This window comes from Prinia subflava, chromosome 4 (genome assembly GCF_021018805.1).
Source record: "Prinia subflava isolate CZ2003 ecotype Zambia chromosome 4, Cam_Psub_1.2, whole genome shotgun sequence".
Taxonomy (NCBI): domain Eukaryota; kingdom Metazoa; phylum Chordata; class Aves; order Passeriformes; family Cisticolidae; genus Prinia; species Prinia subflava.
Window position 1 is genome coordinate 53,045,593 of NC_086250.1, and position 18,484 is coordinate 53,064,076.

The following is an 18,484-nucleotide window of genomic DNA, read 5'->3' on the forward strand; positions in this document are numbered from 1 at the left end:
TGAAGAAGAAAATTAAAACAAAAAATCCTGGGTTTGATAGGCAGACAGAGAAATAAATGATGGTACAGATAGATAATGATGAATTTGAGTTGTTGAAGCCCAGTCTTATTTCTCTGTGTATGCTGAAGGCAGCTGGAGAAAGGTTTATGTCGCTGTGCATGTTTTCCTAAACCCCAGGGCACGCAGCGACATTCAGGGGTGCGACACCTTCCCCCGGGGAGCTCTCACTTCCCCACCGGGACTCTGGTTCAGCCAGTCTATGGGCGCAGAGACAAAGTGAAGACGAGACAGGTCTTGGGGTGAACTAAGGAGATTTATTACGGGTATAACTGAAGCATAACAACTAAAAAATGAACCCCAAAGACCAGGGGCACGTGTCCTCCCGTGCGTTTTATAGACAGGGCAATACAAAGCAAGCAACCAATGAAAATGCACTCAGGGAGGGGTTTAGGGCAGGGAATACAGAACTAGATCCAATGGGAATAGCAGAAGCAGTGTAATGATACAAAACAGCAAATGATATATCGAGTGAGGGAAGATTGGCAAGGAAGGTTCTAGAAACAGAGGCAGAGACAGAGAAATGACACATAACGGCATGTATAATTTAAATCATAACACACAAATGAAATAGAAAGCTAGCTTGAAAACTTAAAGCAGAAATCCACACCGCAACAGGTTTAAGCTTTTTTCAGTTCATGAATTGATTTTACTTCCTTATTTTGCTTTCCTGGCATAATACTTTATAATAATATAGCTAGTCATTAATTAGATAAAGGATTCTTTACAAGTGTTTTTCTTTCAATATAGTCATTTACAAAAGAATTACAGATGGAAAAGTATACCTAATGGAATTTCCTCTTCATTATAGAATTATCCCAGTCTTAGCATTTTGCAATCACATCATTGTGATTGTAGAACACATGGGAAAATCAAGTGTAGCTATTATGATAGCAATCTTTATAACATTAGTTGTTCAAACCAAAAAATTGATGGATTGTCTTACTATGTAAGAAACACTTTTAAGGAAAATTTCCTGTAGTCAATTATTAAACAGAATTTCTCCTTAGTACCTGTTCAATTTGATAAAAAACATATTCAGTAGAAGTAGCTGCTGAGACTCCATTACCTTACAGCTGCTGTTAAATTTACCATTTCAGATTTGGTAGTAGCAAAACTTTCTCATTGTGAATAACTCTATTGTGGTGCCAACTCTTCTTCTTTGTCCTGTGGATTTATATTATACCACTGTTATTTCTGGCCTCTACAGCTACCGTGATCAGTCCTGTAGAAAACAGTATCATGCATGTTGGCACTCAGATATTTATGAACCTAATGTCTCTTTACTTCATGTGCAGTTTACTACCTGCTTCCTTTGTCCTCTCTACCTAGCAGTACTGGAATATCTGTCTTTTGATAAGCTGAGAAAAATTAAATGCTTTTTCTACTTTCCTTTTTCCTGTCATTTTTTTACAAACCTTTTAAATAAAAAGGAAACTGTTAAAGCCTGATTAAAAGTAGCTTTTCAGAGTCTGAATTCACATTAACATAATGCCTAGAAAATTACAATGTTCCTTTAAAATGTGAGATTTTAATGCCATTCACAGTCTGAGGGTAGTCAGAAAGAGATTTGGATTTTCTGTAAACTTAGAAACCTTTATGGGCACTTAGTGTTATCTGTAAGGTTTATCTGGCTGCCATGAAGTATGGAGGTCCCAGAAGTAACTCTATCATCTCGATAACAAGTTTCTGAGTCCAATACATGATGGAGAGGATCTAATCTTCCATACCTGTAGAGGACGAATTGAATTTCAGAATTTCTTCTTGGAAAGGTTTTCTAAGTATTGGAATGGACTGCCCAGGGAGTGGTGGTGAAACAACTTGGTGAAAGCACGTATTGCCATGATCAAGTTGACAAAGTTGTGATTGGTCATATCTTGGACTATGGCACAGGATCTGGGAAATGGTGTTTCTGGGCTCCCAGCTTCTCACCTGAATCCCTCTTGGAGACAAAGTGTAGTGGTTTCACGTTTGCCGAATTCTGTTTGCTAAATTTAGTGCAGTGGTCTAAATATTTTCTTGCTGTGAGATAGGATTGTGAGGAAGACGGCAAAACAAGCCTAACTTAAAGACAAATACATTTATTAACACACACCAAAAGGAAGGGAAAAAAAAGAATTAAAATGAAAGCTTTCAAAGCACTCCTCTCCCCCCCACCAACAGTTCATTTTCCCACATACAACATAAAGAGACAAAACCTTTAATTTTCAGTCACTTTCATAATTTAAAAATTATCATCCATCCGTTCTTTTAGGAAAGGAGTCTGTCTTTGAACTTTCGTGGAGATTCCCCACTGACAACATAGAAGTTGTCTTATGGGTCTCATCTCTCACAAAGACAGCTGCCCAGGAACCTGCCCTTGTGAGATCCTTCCAATAGCAGCTTTCCCAACACTGCATATGGGCCATGTCTGCTTATTAGGGGTACTGTTTAATGATGCCTCTTCTACTACAAAACAAAGATGCTCTTCTTCCATCTCCAAAATCATCTTCATCTCAAAAAACTAGAGATCTCCTTTCCCCTAGGAGCAAAGAGCTTCATATCACTTCCAACTAGAGACTTACATCCCCCCAACAGCATTCATATGTTACAGGAAAAATAGTCCATTATCCATAGTTTACTAGAGATGTCCAGCCAAATTAGGCCACTCCTCTTCCTTTGTCTCAAGTAATCTTTTCACTCTCTCTTCACTGACTTCAGTTTCATCCTGTATCTCTTTATAGTTCCATTACTTTGTTCTCACTCAGGGAAGGGCCAGTGCTCTGGAAATTCATCTGCTGGCAGGAGAGAGTTAAAACTTGCCCAGGCCTGCAGTGCTTATGTGGTTTCTGCCAGGCCACAGCCACTAGGATTTTCAAAAGTCCTGTGGGGATGGGGTAAGAGAGCTCAGGCCAAGGAAATTCAGAGCGGCCCGGCTGATGAATGTCTCTTGCTTCCACCCCTCGGTCTCATCGAAGGTAGCTCAGCTTGGAGATGCCATCAGAGTCTGCCAGCTCCCCTTCCTCACTGCTGGCTGCTACCGGGCCCAGCCATGGCCTGGCCCCTCTGCACACAGCCAGCCTAGCTGGGCTGAAATCTCCCCTCTCCCCTGCCGGCAGTCAGGGGGAAAAGGGGCTCAGCTGGCCGGGCCACTGCCCCCATGGGCAGCAGCTCCCGGAGACCCGGCCAGGCCCGGCCCGGCTGCCTGGGGGCAGTGGGGCCTAAGCCAGCCCTGCTGCTGCCCATGGTGTTACCTGGCTTGCCAAAAGAAGAGAGACTGGCTTCCCAAAATCCTCCTGAATTCAAGCCATGTTACCCAGAGGTGTACACCTGTATTTAACTGGCTAATCTGGTTGTCAGTTTCAAAGAAAATCACTAATTTTTTTAACCATCCATGCCAAACTAACACACAAAGGCATGGAGTGACAAAACAAGTGGAATGGCCTTAAACCAACAGAGGGCAGGGTAAGATGTTAGAAAGAAATTCTTTACTATAAGGTTCGGGAGACACTGGCAAGTTTGTAAGACAGAGTGTTGACTCCCCATCCATGAAGGTGTCCAAGACCAGGCTGGATGGGGCTCTGAGTAGCCTAGTCTAGTGAAAGCTGTCCCTGTCTGTGGCACGCAACTGGAACCAGATGATCTCTAAGATCCTTTCCAACCCAAACCATTCTGTGATTCTGTGATTCTGTGATTCTGTGATTCTGTGATTCTGTGATTCTGTGTTCTTGGCAGTCTTTGCCAGCCTAAGTGATTCTGTGATTCTATGAGGAGCTGTACAATGCAAATTGTCAGTCATGATTTTTATTAGGCACACTCAGATATCCTCTCATTTCCTCCCTCATGTCCCGAGTATAAGTCATTAAGCAGGTAAATGGGTCATAAAGGCAGTCCTTGAAGATCTGCAAGGGATGTATGATTGAAGCTACTGCCCTCTCTCCAGAGCAGCAGCTGGTCCTTCTCACCAACACATACAACAAAAAAAGGACAGCACAATAATTGTGAACTTTACTAGTACCTTTGGAGAACTCTAGTTTCCCTCCTCTGTCACAGACCTTTGGCAGCAGCAAGCCTGTTTATGCATTTTGTCTTGAGTTTTTTAGCTAACAATTGTGTATAACTGAACAACCAACCCATATTGTTTTAGTATATCTATTAGAATGTTAAGGATCTCCAATGTTGTGGTGATGGAAGACCATAAAATAGTCAACGCAGTTGCTTTGTTTTACAAGAAGCAAATATAGAGATTCTTTTAGCAGTCTGCCTAATGTCAACACTTCAAATCTTGTTAGCTTCATATTCACATCTTTTTTCTCTTGTACTAAATCTTTTATCGCAGTTTTTCTTAGCTTTGATTATTCAATAGAGCAGAAACTGAATTCCTGTAATGAAACCTTAAATCATGAGTATGAGGCAGAAAATCAAACTTGACATCATTATATAAGGTACATAAGAAAGCAAATTTTATGCAGCCAAGCAATTCCAGATGAGCAAACTTAAACCAGCATTTTAATACCATAGACACGTGTTATTCAGTGCAATAGACTTACATAGGATTATTCTTATCCACCCAGGGGTCAGGTGGCTTGCTGTCATAATTACTACATGAGTACCTTTACCACATGGTAGTTCATGCCTTGTGGCAAGGAAAGCTTTGACAAGGATCCCTGGAACCTGTGCTCCTTTCAGTCATTTTCTCTCTTCTTCAAGGGAGTTCTGAGGAGTTTATCAAGCTATATGCCTTAACTGCTTAGTTTTATGATCTATACAAAACTTTTTTCTTTCTAAAAGATGTTGATAATGATGATTATTAATAATTATTCTGTTATTCTGCACATCACAATATCTTTAGCCATATATTGTCAGATGCGCTCTCAAAGCATGGTATAAGCAGATGTTGTACCACTCTGAATATCAAATTAAAATAGACAGTATGGACCTATTATTTCCATTTCTACAGAAAAGAAAAAGATATAAGAATATATGGCTTACTAGAATCACAAAATAAGCTAAAAAAAGATGGACTGTCTTTGGTTATCAGTTGTTCTCCTGATGTTTCAGTCTTTTGCATATACTGAAATATTGTTCTTTCTAAAAATAAGCCACTTGCATTTTTTCTTTGGGAAGGCAGCAAAAATCCATTCTTTTTTACTTTTTTCCTCTTTTAACTGATGTTCGCACATATGGAATACATTATCATTCATAATAGTTAGTTTAACAAACTTGACCAATTAATTATGCTGTATTTGTAGAATGTTGCTGCACTTTCAGTATGAAAATTCAGCCTGTGGCTTGCTGTGATTATTCTCCATCTAGCTCTAACACAAATTTATTCCTGTTTCTATTCTATTTTTATCAGGATATAACTTGAAAGACTTGCCTTCTACCATTTTGGTGGAAGAAATTCTGTCAGACCATAAAAGTTTTTCATCAAAGCCAACTACCTCCTTTTACTTCAAATTTCAAGCCCCATGGTTTGTAGATGTGAATGACCTTGTGGCTTTTACCTGTGTTTTTTACCTGTAACTCTCTTTTTCTCCTCCTATAATTATTGGGGTTTTTATTTGAAGTTTTAAAGGCAGTGATTGTAACTTCACAGATCATCATTTGATGGATAATGTGCCTATTCAGTCTGAATAGAGAATACGTTTCTACATAAATATGCATAATATTGGTTTGTGTGACTGATTGAACTGCAAACTTTGTAAGAATGAGTAGCTACATACCATACAGAAAAAAAAAAGCAAATTCCAAGCAAATGAGTAATTTCCTGGACATTCTCACAGATCCTTACATTTCTTTTTTGTGTTAGGAGAAGTCAGAGAATAGTCCATTTATTATGAACTGGTGTTGGGACTCTAAAAAAACAACTATGTATTTTACTTTGCTCATCCAGCTACTGGCTGCTTATAGAAATCTCTTTTTTTTTTTTTTTATTCAGCTTTGTTACCAGATGCCTTATATTTGCTTATTTTTCTGATTGTCAGCAGCCAGCTGAGCAACAATCTCATCTCTTTTGAAACTAATTCACACGCTATTTACAGCAATACTACTGAAATACCTACAGAGCTCTAAACCATGATTTTGTGCAATCCCTAGCAAAAACACAGACTGTGAACTGACTGTCTGGGGAGCAGCTTTCAGAAAAGGCCCCAGGGGTTCTGACTGACAGCAGGCTGGGAATGAACCAGCAGGTAGAATGTCTGCATGAGTCCTGCATCTGGAAGCAAGAGAGGTCAATACTGGGCCATATTAGTAGGAGAATAGTCAGAAGGTCAAGGGAACTGATTATGTCCTCTGATCAACATCTGTTAGACTACATGTAGAGTTTTGCACTCCCGTCCTCACCTCTGTACTAGGAAGATGTGGATAAACTGGAGTGAGTTCAGTATAGGGTCACCAGGACAGGAGAGTTAGGGACCAAGGCACTTTCAACTATGAAGTGAGGTTGAGGGAACTGGGCTTGCCAGCTGAGTGAAGAGCCCAACACTTCCTCCCCTACCTGTGGGAGCAGGTTCTCCACAGTGTATACAGTGGAAAGGTGAAAGAAAATAGGCATGAAACAAGGTAAATTCAGTTTGATATACGGAGAATTTTTTTCCATGAGGACAGACAGGCGGTGGAACATGTCACACAGAGAATTTGTGCAGATTTTTCCATCCTTCAGGATTTTAAAGACCCAGTTACATAGCTCTGAGCTGTCTCATCTCATAAACCAACCTTCCTTTGAGCCAGCAGTTATCCTAGAGACAACTTCAAGTTGCTCTTGAATTATCCAGTGATTCTAATCTGGAATAACAACCCCATGGATTAAAAGATGAGGAGGTAGTAAATGCATGCAGAACTACGGTAACAAGGAAATTGTGGCACATCCTGAAGGAAAAGCACTGACTGGCTGACGATAACTTACATTTCCTTCAGCCTGTTTGCACCTTTGCAAGGAGCCTATGTCTGCTATGCTTGCACTGAGGCTAAATAATTTCAGTATTGTGAACAATGGAAATTTGCCTTCCTAAAGATTCTGCAAGACTTTAAAAGTGTAGCAGCTATACCAAGCTGTCTTTTTTACAATAAATAAGGGTAGGAAAATTCAGGTAGCACTTCTAGTGTCTTGCTGCCCATTATTAGAGTTGAAAGAATTGATGGGTACTTGTCCAGTGTTTCTGTTGTAATGCCACATCACTGACCAGGCCTTGCAGTCAAACTATTGACATCATCAGTGTTAGTGAAGTTTAAACTCATCTTCTAGATATATCCATAAGACTTTAGAAAAACGAGTCTGTATCTTTACTTAGATGAAGCATGATTTACACTAAAGGAAATAGAAAACAGAGAAAGTCTATAATATATTGGACTTTTCCAAGAAAAATAGCCTTGTATTATGCATGCAGAAAGCAGGAAAATGGTCTGTTAAATATTAAAAAGTATGTAAATCCCCATATATTCAATTCTACAACATTTTGAATATTATTTCACAGGGGAAGAATCAATTATACTCTCAAGATCAAGAATATTGTTAATATTTTTTAACATGACTTTTTTCAATGTCTGCAGAACAAATGATTTACTTGTTTCTTAATACACTGACTGATTTTTTCCTTTGAAAAAAAATTTACTCAGAAAAAAATTACTTAAAACAACATACATGCATGAATTCAGCATGAATACCTAGGTACAATGGTCTAAATAGTGCCTCAAGATGCCTAAAAATGTTCTTGTCAGAAGACAAAAACTTTTTTCTAGTTGTAGATCAACTACATGAAGAAGTACTTGTTCAAAGTAGAAGTTGTAATGCATCCTGTCATCCAAATCAGGAATCAGAATGTGATCTATTGTTTGATTTACTTTCTTCAGATAAACCAGATGAAATAAACACAATTACACCAAGTTCAAACACATTTTACTTAGCAAAGACTATACAGATTAAGACTGTGGATCACCGCCAAGTGTTTACACACTTAATGTGCAAAGACATTTAACTAAATCAGAGGTGGAAAGTAGGAGTGGTCATGTTCTCTGATTTTATCAGTAGTTAATTTTACTGGCTTCTAAGTATTTGGAAAAATCTCAACAGATAGAAGTCTCAATTTCAAAAGAAAAATGGTCCAGCACACATTTTCACCTTCCAGAAAAATGTCTTAAAGCCCAAGAGGTAAACTAGGCTGGGATGTAAAGGACATTTTCTTCACTCTTATTTGTTCACTCTTATATGGGTGGCTACTCAACAGAGAGTGTTAAATTAACTAAGTTAGAGTGTGTCTCTGAGTATAAAAAAGAGGTTTATTTTGTGTTACATTTACAGTCTTGTGTGCAGATGTAGATGTTACCTTTCTTCTCATCTCCTTCACCTGTCCCATGGCTGTTAAATGGACACCTAACATCCAGGGCATTCAGAACACATTTTCTTTTGTACGAGTAGACTTGCAGATCCACTTCTGAAACTAGTGTGATAACAAGCTGCATGCTATTGTGACCATCTCACTTGGGATTGTGAATTTCAGTATTATGATCAAGCTTAGTCAACTTTCTTTCCTGCTTGGCCTTGATTTTGATCATATTCTGCAGCCTGTTGTCATCCAAAAAACATTATTACACCATGAATGTATGGATATGACAACTGCACTATGGTAAATCTGTCTATTGTTGATATTCCCTGCTCCAAAATAATCTTCAGCTTGGAATAATTTAAGAACTAAGCAGTAGACGAACAAATATTTCACAAGAAATATCTGGATTTTTAGGTTTCACTGGTAAATATGTACCACATAAAGTTCATGCATTTGCAAGCTCTTAATAAGTTCATAAACAGACATATAAAACCAGCTGGTATAGAAGGCATTTGAATTTAGTGATTGAATAGCAACCTAATAGTCCTGTCTTCCTAAAGTCATATAGGGGGAATACCAATTTGGTGAATGCTGTTATTGAAAAATTTGTTTTGCTTCTTGTTTTCTAAAAAAGAGATCAGTTGCATCTAATGTTCTTCCTTTTAACATACTTTACATACTTGATCATTTACCTGATGGTCTCAAATTACACGTTTTGAATTTCATATACATTTGTACTTTAGCAAAATAATTTGCATATTTTTTACTTTTAATATATTTCTTTGAAGATATGCATAACCAGGAAAAGATGAAGATATCAGAACTGATGACAAATGGATCTGTGTATGGGTGTAGGATATACTCTGTGTAAACAACATGAAGAGATTAAAATTAGGAATATAAACAGATATATACATTCTATATACCTGTAAATATAAATGTTTACAATTCAGGATGTTAGAAAAGTACACAAAATGTACTAATATTTTTTATAAATGCAGGATAATAAAAGATTAGTTACCTTTTAAAGGATTTAAAATCTGCGGGAAAAGAATATTAAACTCACCGCTTAATCTGAGTTTGTTGATTGATACAGTAAGTAGAATGCTAAAATTAAGTCTGTAGCCTTCCTCTCACCATAAAGAAGCAACTGGATGTAATAACTTTCAAAGAGACAAAGAAATTTTAGTGTCTGAGAATACATTCTCTCCTCTTCATAAAATGATATGGATCTTTCCCACACTAGAATGCCTTGTGGGTTGTTGCCTCCAGATCATTCAATGCTGAGCTCACTGATTATTGAATAGGATGAGTCTTAATTTCCACATGTACAATTTCATCCCTAAATAATCACCTCTTCCATAAACTACTCCAAACTTTGTAGTCTTTCTCAGCACAGAAAGCACACATCTCAAGTCATCCTGCCTTTAGTAGTTAAAATAAGTTAGGAGCAACTAGTTTGATATCTTTACCATATAACATTTACTTTATAATTTGTGTTCATGTTGGGTAATGTCAAACAAACATGTCAGCATGGGAAAGAAATTATCTTCTGTTGTCTAAGAGCAGGATGTTATGCTGTGAGTGAATAAAAGATTAGCTGTTTGTTTTATGATTGGAGAAAATACATTAAAAAAACTGGTAGGATTTTTTGTAAGTAGTAAGATGATAAAAAGTATTTTGATTGATTTTTTAAGAAAGAGAAAGCAAGGATGCTGTGGTAGTAGATTCCTAGTTCTTTGCTATGATTGTCAGCTGTAGATCCAAATCATGCTGTAGACTAATGCTGAATAATGTCTGCTGATAGTTGAGGTATTTATGGATATCTGATTATCAATGAAGTGATAATCAAATAAGTAAGTGCCTGAAAATATTAATGGCTTTATAATTCTTAATTCTCTGGAAACACTTTGTTGTTAAATACAGTAGTTAAAAATGTCTAACTTTCAGAATCACCAGCTTGAACCATCCTTGCAAAGGATTGATAATCCCTTATTCTGTTAATGCTGCCTCTTTTATAATACCATCTTGATCCAGTGAGGTTTGGAAGTTGTTGGGCTACTTAAGTGTGAATGGTATGTGTAATTAGCCAAATTTTCAGCCAATGAGCTCATCTGAGTATGGAGTGTAATTAGGAATGTCAGAAACAATAATAACTAAAATCTGCAATGCCCAGACACCAATCAGAGTAGTATGTTCACCTGTGTCATTTTAAGAAGCCAGATTTATATAGCGAGATCTCCCTGTTCTCTAGAAGTTGATGTGACAAAAAATTACATTAACAGTTTAGAAAGCCATATCCTTATCTCTGATATACACTAAATTAATGTGCAAGGACTGTTGCATTAACTGTACCTCACTGTTTTGGAGATGCACCCGGAAAGCATGGAATTGTACACCCTTCTTCTGGCTCTGACTACACTATCTTCAGGGAAGGGCTTTCTGTATCACAAAAAGACAAGCATTTGAGGAGAAAACTTGTAATTTGAACTCTTTTTGACAAAAAAACAACAGGAAGAACAAATCCAGCTGTTGCTGCTTGTCTCAATCTATCTCAGGATCAGCCAGTTCTGATACTGCATCACAGTATGTTGTACATGAATGATGACATTGAAGAATCCTAGCTGCAAGAGAAAAAACTAGGTAAAGATGTGCTAAAACTGTATGTTTTACAGATTAAAGAACATTTCAGTGCTGAAGTGGGAAAATAGATTACTGACTAGAATAGAATTGAGACACATAATTTGAGAAATATCAGTGACCTCATTCAGTTCAGTTCACTTCATCCTTGAAGTCAGTGGGCTTTAATATCACAGAACAATACAACATATTTGGAGTTTTCTGGATTGGTCTCAATTGAATCACATTGTAACTAATGTAATTGTTCAAAAAGAGGATGGAAACAGGGATTTAACAGATCAAGAACATTATGAGGTGCTGATACAGTATAGATTAAAAGATACTGATCATTGTTCAAATATGAAACTGAATCCCATTATCTGACCATGTTAAACCTTGTTAGTGTGGAGTATGTAATCAAGAGACACAAGAGGTGCCAAAATGAGCAAGCAGATGAAACAAATTACATAGATGAATGTCAGAAACAAAAGCTAGCAAATGAGCTGTGGGAACAGATGGAGTGTGAATCAGTGCTGTTTTAAGGACTCAAATTCTGGGTAAACATGAGTAGAAATAAAAACAATAATTTTCAAATAAAATTTTACAGCTTGTAAAAGAAAGTACAAAAAGCCAAGGAAAAGAGAGGAACAAGAAAGTGTTGAACAAGTGTATAATGACTAGTACAGCACAATATACAACAAGAACGAAAAGAGTTTTCAGTTTCTTACTAAAATCTGAGCAGGCCCCTGAAGTGCTTTTGGCAGCCTGAACAAGTGGTAGGAATGTTTGTTTTAGTTACCTGTAACACAGGAATGTGTAGCTGTGAACTAATGGTAATATGAAGGGTTTATGCCTAGGATAGATATAAACTTCCTAATTACAAAAATACATTGAGAAAACAATATGCTAATATATGCTAGGGTTTTTTCAATTGTTGCTGATATTAAATTTATCAAAACTTACACTCTAGAATTTCAATCATTGAATGTTTGAGTACTTTTAACAGGCTGGTCTATGTTCTACAGTTTAAAACACAAATGGATTCTGACATGATGGGGCTCAATGAATTTTACTACAAATAAATGAAGTTCAATGATAAATCACACATGGTGAACAACAACTACCATCTGCCAGAAATTATGGGCAAAAAATTAGTCACTGAATTATTAATACAGTGCTATAAATCCAGAAATGGTTTGCTGATAGTTTGCTTTCTAAGTGTTTCATACAGCATCCTGTAAAGCATGTTGCAAATCATGGCCTGTATTAAAAACTCTTTAGGCCCTAAACAATGGTGGGTTTCTTAGAGGAAGAACTCCAACTATATAATACAAGCAGTCAAAGAACCACAACAAATGTATGCCAAATTTTTGTGGGGCTCTAAAGAATCTCTGACAAGGCTTGTAATGAGAGAGGTATCAGCTCTGCTATCCTTACAAGAAACAGTCTCTCTAAGATTTACACAAAACAGTGCCAGGAAAGTCTTCTTAGAATCTTTTTCTTGTGTTAAGACTTTTTTGAAAGTACTGATAGACTATAATAGAGGCTTACATGGTTCTTGGATAGTAATGATTGGTTTCTCAGAAGTACTTAAGAGGAAATGATGAGACAGATGGGTAATTAAACCTCAAGTGATTTTTTTATTTCTGGGGATATAAAGAAGTCTACATAGCCTTTAATGTTTTCTCTGTTATTCCCTCTCTTAAATAACTTTGTCTATTCTTTGAGATAGTTTTTCTTTTTGTTTGATTTGGTTTAGTTATAGACTTTATATTAAAATAATGGCAATTTCATATATTTTTTCAGATGATTTTCCAGGAAGGCTGTATGAAATACAATACCTCATGGATTAAGTTTAAATACATGTTCAGATTACAGATATGTTTTCAATACAAATCTTTAGTTTGTTATGACTGATGCATTCCTTTTTCTTGTAACTTGCCATTTTCCAAAGTTTTACTCTCCTCATTACTCATTTTGTTCTATCTTTTCTCCAGTCTTCAGGATTAAGATTTATCAAGCAAAAGTGCATTGCATTTTCTTAAATGCAATAATCTGTTTCCGGATCACTTGCCATATGTTGTCTATCTAATTTTGCATTTGTGGAATTATATGTGTGTGTGTTTCACATGTTGTGATTCAGCTGTGATTAAAAAAATTAATCAAAATTGTCTTTTTACTGCTTCCCAGATCAATAAACAAAATATCAAATAATCTCCATTCCAATACACTAACTCCAGGAATAACTGTTCATTTCCTGTCTTAGAAATCTCACAGGAATTCTAGCATGAGGCAGGTTTTATTTCTGACTGATATTTTCCTTTGATTCATATTAATTAACCATGTAACAATATGAGATGTCTCTTCTTTTTTTTTTTTTGGATTATACCTTTAGCAAAAACTACAACTAAACTTACAATCCTAGCCTTACTCTGAAAGTCAGTGGCCTAACTGATTATAAGTTACATTGAAAACACAAGGAGATAGGTACTGATGAATTTTTAAAATAGTACCATATTCATTTAAATAGGCCATATTCAATGTAAAGAGATCCTAAAACATATTAAAGTGATGATTAAAATTTAATTGAAGGCTTCAGACATCAGTTTCAGAACTACTGAAATAAGTGACTGGAAACAGAATAATTTCATGGAATATGCTCATGATCTAAAATATCCAGACCAGTAAAAGAGTGGGTATTTGGAAATATAAGTCATTGTGACTGGCCTAGAAACAATCAAAACCACATTGTTTGAAGAGAAAGTGTTTTACTTACTGAAAAAGGCCAGTGGACATATGAGTTTTGCTTATTGCTGTCCCTGGTTGGGTCCATGTGTACCATACAGATACTAAAATTGCATGAAAATAGAAACTGATAAGCCAAAGAACAATGAAACTATTTTTTTTTTTATGAAGGAGAATCAAGAAATAATCTCATCTAAGCAATCATCTCAAAAACACTCACAAAGAATGTGAAAAAGCAGACCATGTGAGATTATCATAAGCATAAAAAAATAACTGTAGGAAAACATAACAGCACAATAAAACTGATATGTTCAAATAAGTTTTAGGACATCCTGCTGACAAAAAGGCTACCTTCAGAGAGGAAAATTACTCTTACAGAAAATGAGTAGAAAATACTACATTTTTCATTGATACAAAAGTCTCTTTTCAGCTAGTAGTAGCTTCTTAAATGAAGCAACTGATATTTTATATCTTTGTATTAAATAATCTGATATTCATTATTTAAATATATGGAGAGAGCAGAGAAAGTTGAGCTAAAATATAGCCCTTCTGCATTTCATTAAAGGAGAAACATTAAAATGATTCTCAGGATATTTTTCTGATAAGTAAAACTGTACGTAAACATCAAAAGATATTCCTGCTCATTATTTTAAAAAATATAACATTTCTTTTCAATTTTCATTGCAAATCTGAAATGGAAGGTAAGTCCTGTACTGCAGCTGGCTTAGATTTTTTACTTATTCTACAGAAAAAGATAAAATAGTTTCTTCTTTTCTGAATCTAAAACCTTCTCCCTTCTTTATCACCCCTATGTATAAAGACCCCCTGAGAAATAAAATAAAGGCAGCTGGAGGCCAGACTTTTCTGAATATGATTCATTCTGAGGAAAAATGAACATATTTTAAACAGCATTTTTAAACAGGAAGGAGAATCTGTTCTTCTAGGATATTCTTTGTGTTCATTTGGATTTTAGAGTTTCAGACAAAAAACCATCAGTGACTGTGAAATATTTAAAACACAGTAGGTAGAACTGGGCAGATTTTTAGATCCTATTTATCCAAAAGTGTCTCAGAGTGCAGGGAGTAGACAATTTCCTAAATTAAGGTTAATTGTTTTGCTTAAAAAGCAGCAAGATATTTGAATATGTTTCAGTATTATGATTTCTTGGCACTGTTAGGACTTAAAAAAAAGGGAAAAATTTCTTCTACTATATTCAAGCTTTGTCCCCAGTTTCAGTTTAGGGTAAAATCATATTTTCCTATTTGAGAAAGACATACACACGATGAAAAAAATTCTGGTTTCATCTACAGCAATACGAATTAATTTTTCTACTAATTTCAGCATTGCACTTTACTTATTTTTTTCCTTAAGATTACTTTGATGCCCTGTAGTGTTATCATATTTTTGGATGATATACATGTGTGAAAAAAAGTGGGAAAAATTCCAGCATACTTTTCCTTCCACACATGATAGAAATTTTTGTCACCTATCATACCTACTGTAGATAGATTGTGCACAGAGTAGAGTCTTGGACTGAGTATGAATGAAAGAGCACAGAAAATTTTAGACTGACTCTTTTACTTCTTTTTTCTTCTTATTATTAATAAAAAAGTTTTCATCATTATTTAAAACTCCACAGCTGCAGTTCAAAACTGCTTAAACTCCCATTTAATCTCTTAAGCAAATAGCTAAGTCTTAAAAATAGCTTTTAAATAGGGACATTGGGAGGCACTATGTTATGTTCATCATGCAAAACAGATTGGTGATCTCAAGAAGAATGCATTAGACCCTCTCTGAAACACATTTTCAGCTTTATTCTCTATCCTTTCCTACCTCTGTTATTTAAATTCCTTAATAAGAACAAAGTTTGGGGTTTTTTCCTCATCTACAGACCTATTATTGAAAAAATTATTTTAAGTATTCCAGCTTTTAAATTTCAGTGAATTTGAGTTAGAACAGAAACTGCATTATTGCAGTATCAGTGAGCAAAATAAGTATTAAACCAAAATATTCTTCAGATTAGATGAGGATGAAAACTTTTATTAAAATGGTTGTTAAGTGGTACACACAAAATTACCAAGAAAGTATGTTTTAATTCACAGATGGAGAGAATAATTTTTCTATGTATGTGTGTCATAATTACAGGAATTATGCAACATTCTTAGTATTAGTTTGTTTCAGCTTTATAGGGAAGTACTGACCTATTCTAAAAGAGTTCTTTTCCAATTCTAGTTTCCAAGTCTAGATTTTTCTTTTAAAATTCATTGTAAAGCCACCATCATATATCAAACAATTTTCCAGGATATAGACAAGACGTAGGGATTCATCTCACCTTACCTGACATTCTTAAAAACTGAGCATCAAAATCTCTCCAATAACCCTACATCCCTCTAGAAGACCATGGAGAGAAATATATTCTTCAAGAGTGATTTAACTCATCTACCTGAAGTCACACTGTGATGGAAAGTGTCCATCTCTCTCTGTGCACTATAAAAGGAGTTTTGTAGTTATCCTACAGTTAGGCATGCTGCACACTGTAGACTTCTGAAGTAAAAATAAATCATCTTCTCTCATTTTGTTTCCTTAAAATTTGCTTGTGAGTGGAATTCAGCACATAATGTTTTCTACTGTAATGCAAGATACCCTATAGCCTAAGAATTTAAGATATGTATTCATTATATATAGTTATTACAATATAATAATAATAACAATAATAATATTATATAACATTATATATGTGGCATCTATTGGATAAATAACTGAAAATGGCAGCTTACTGGGTAATAACAACCTCTTCTTACATGTGAACCTCCCTGGATCTGAGAACATGTATTTCATTGCTGATCATCTGAATTTGTAGATTCCTAAATTCAAATTCTTTGGGTAGTGGTTAAATCTTTTAAACTCAAAATAATGTGCAAATATAAACAGACATGGGCAGAAGAGGAAGCAGTAAATATGTACTACAGTTCCTTAATTTTGCTGGAAAGGGTGGAAGAAATAAAAGTTTGTCTGCTCAGGCAGTGTAATAATCTATAGAAATTTCAAATGTAATAATATTAAAAGTATTCTTTGTTAAGGATAAAAATTTATTTCACTTCAAACAAGAAACAGAAAAATTAACAGTAGAATAAGTAGAACAGTGTAATTAACTAGATTTTCATGAGATCAAAACTGCTAAAATACTCAGCACATCTACCTTTACATCAGTCCTCTTTGTGAGAGAGACTATTTCATCAAGGAATACTTTAGTTTTGGTTGCTTCTGGAAAAGTGCTTTAATTTATTCCAGTTACAAATCTATCTTATGTTTTTTAATCAGAGCTTGGTGTGATTAAAATTTCCCTTCAGAGACACCTACAAAACATGGAGAAGCAGTCAAAGTGTGCAGACCTGGAAGAGGCACCAGGAGGCCCAGTGGTCCACTCACAATTACAAACCCAGGAAGAATAGGATAAATCTCATTTGCCCAATCTGTTCCTGAAAATTTACTATGATGGAAATTTTCCTTTTTTCCCCCAAAGCAGTGTGTCCCAGAGCTACTTATCTTTTGCTTTCAGAAGTTTAGTGTAAATCTCTATTGCTTTGTTTTCTTGTCTGTTGCTCTTCTTTTTTTTTTTTTTTTCTTTACTTATACCACAAAATTATATTTTTCAAATTTTTAGATTTGTAGTTAATCATAAGATCATCCCTGAGATTTTACTTCTCAATTATAAGCAAACTGGATTATCTCAACATTTCCTCATGCTATCACTATTTCTACTTTCTGTGAACTATATTCAGTTGCACCAAATGTTGTGAGCTACCATGCTCAAAAGCTGGACACTGGCTGCCTTTATGGCTAAAGCAGCAAAGAAGAATGACAGCAGATATGCTACAGGCAGCACTGTTTCTATGTCTTGGGATGATGTCTGCTTTTTTCCAGGTTCTGTTATTGACTCTTGGCCAGTTCCCAGTCTATCCCTTATAGGTGTTTTTCCTGTATACAAAGGACTTCCTTGTCTTTCTCTATCTGTAGAATATTCCTACAACATAAGGAGAAATTTTTATTTGCTGTTACCAGACTGAATGCTTTTTAACCAAATATTTATTTTGTATATAATCTTAATTTAATTATAACCCTGTCCCCTGTTAGACTTGTAGCTTTCTATAGTTTGTGTGTTCTGCAAATAGAAAAGCAACCCCTATTTTAGGCATCAATAACATTAACATAATTTTAAATAGACTGTTCCAGAAAAGATCCTTTGGTGTCTCTTCATTGTTTTTTGTCTTTTTTATGTATCACTTCAAGTAGCTCATTTAGTGTGGGGTATGTGATTTAACTCCAGAGAGTTAAAAGTTAGATTTAGCCTCACAAGTAATTTAGGATCTATTCTAAGCATTGAAGGAAAATCAATGTGCCCAGATGCTTAAGATTCATCCTCTTATGAGATATCTTTGATCCTGGGAATCTTTACCCATACACAGGGACCATTTTCTTTTTTGACCTTTGCCCAGTTGGTGACCAGTCTTCATTGATTTGATAGTTTCTTTCAGAACTGTCTTTCACAAAGAGGCAAAACCCCCCTAAAATAAAGAAATTTTATATTAAGAAGACAAAAAAGTATCTTCTCTGTTTTTCAGCAAAGCAACAGAATTACAGAATAAAAACCATAAGAGTAAGCAAAAATTAAAATATCAAGTGATTCAGAAAGAGTATTCCAGAACTATTTCAGTAAATGTTTATTTCCCTACTCGTACAAAGATAATTTATTTTAA

At 35.4% G+C, this 18,484-nt stretch overlaps 1 long non-coding RNA gene across 1 annotated transcript; it reads right to left on the reverse strand.

The window, feature by feature from the left end:
* Window positions 1-9,207: 9,207 nt before the first annotated feature.
* Window positions 9,208-13,942, reverse strand: LOC134549382 (uncharacterized). Its single transcript, XR_010080086.1, has 3 exons — window positions 13,759-13,942; window positions 11,711-11,781; window positions 9,208-10,987 (listed from the first exon to the last, which is right to left on the reverse strand). It is a non-coding gene; the product is annotated as an uncharacterized LOC134549382 (long non-coding RNA).
* Window positions 13,943-18,484: the final 4,542 nt, after the last annotated feature.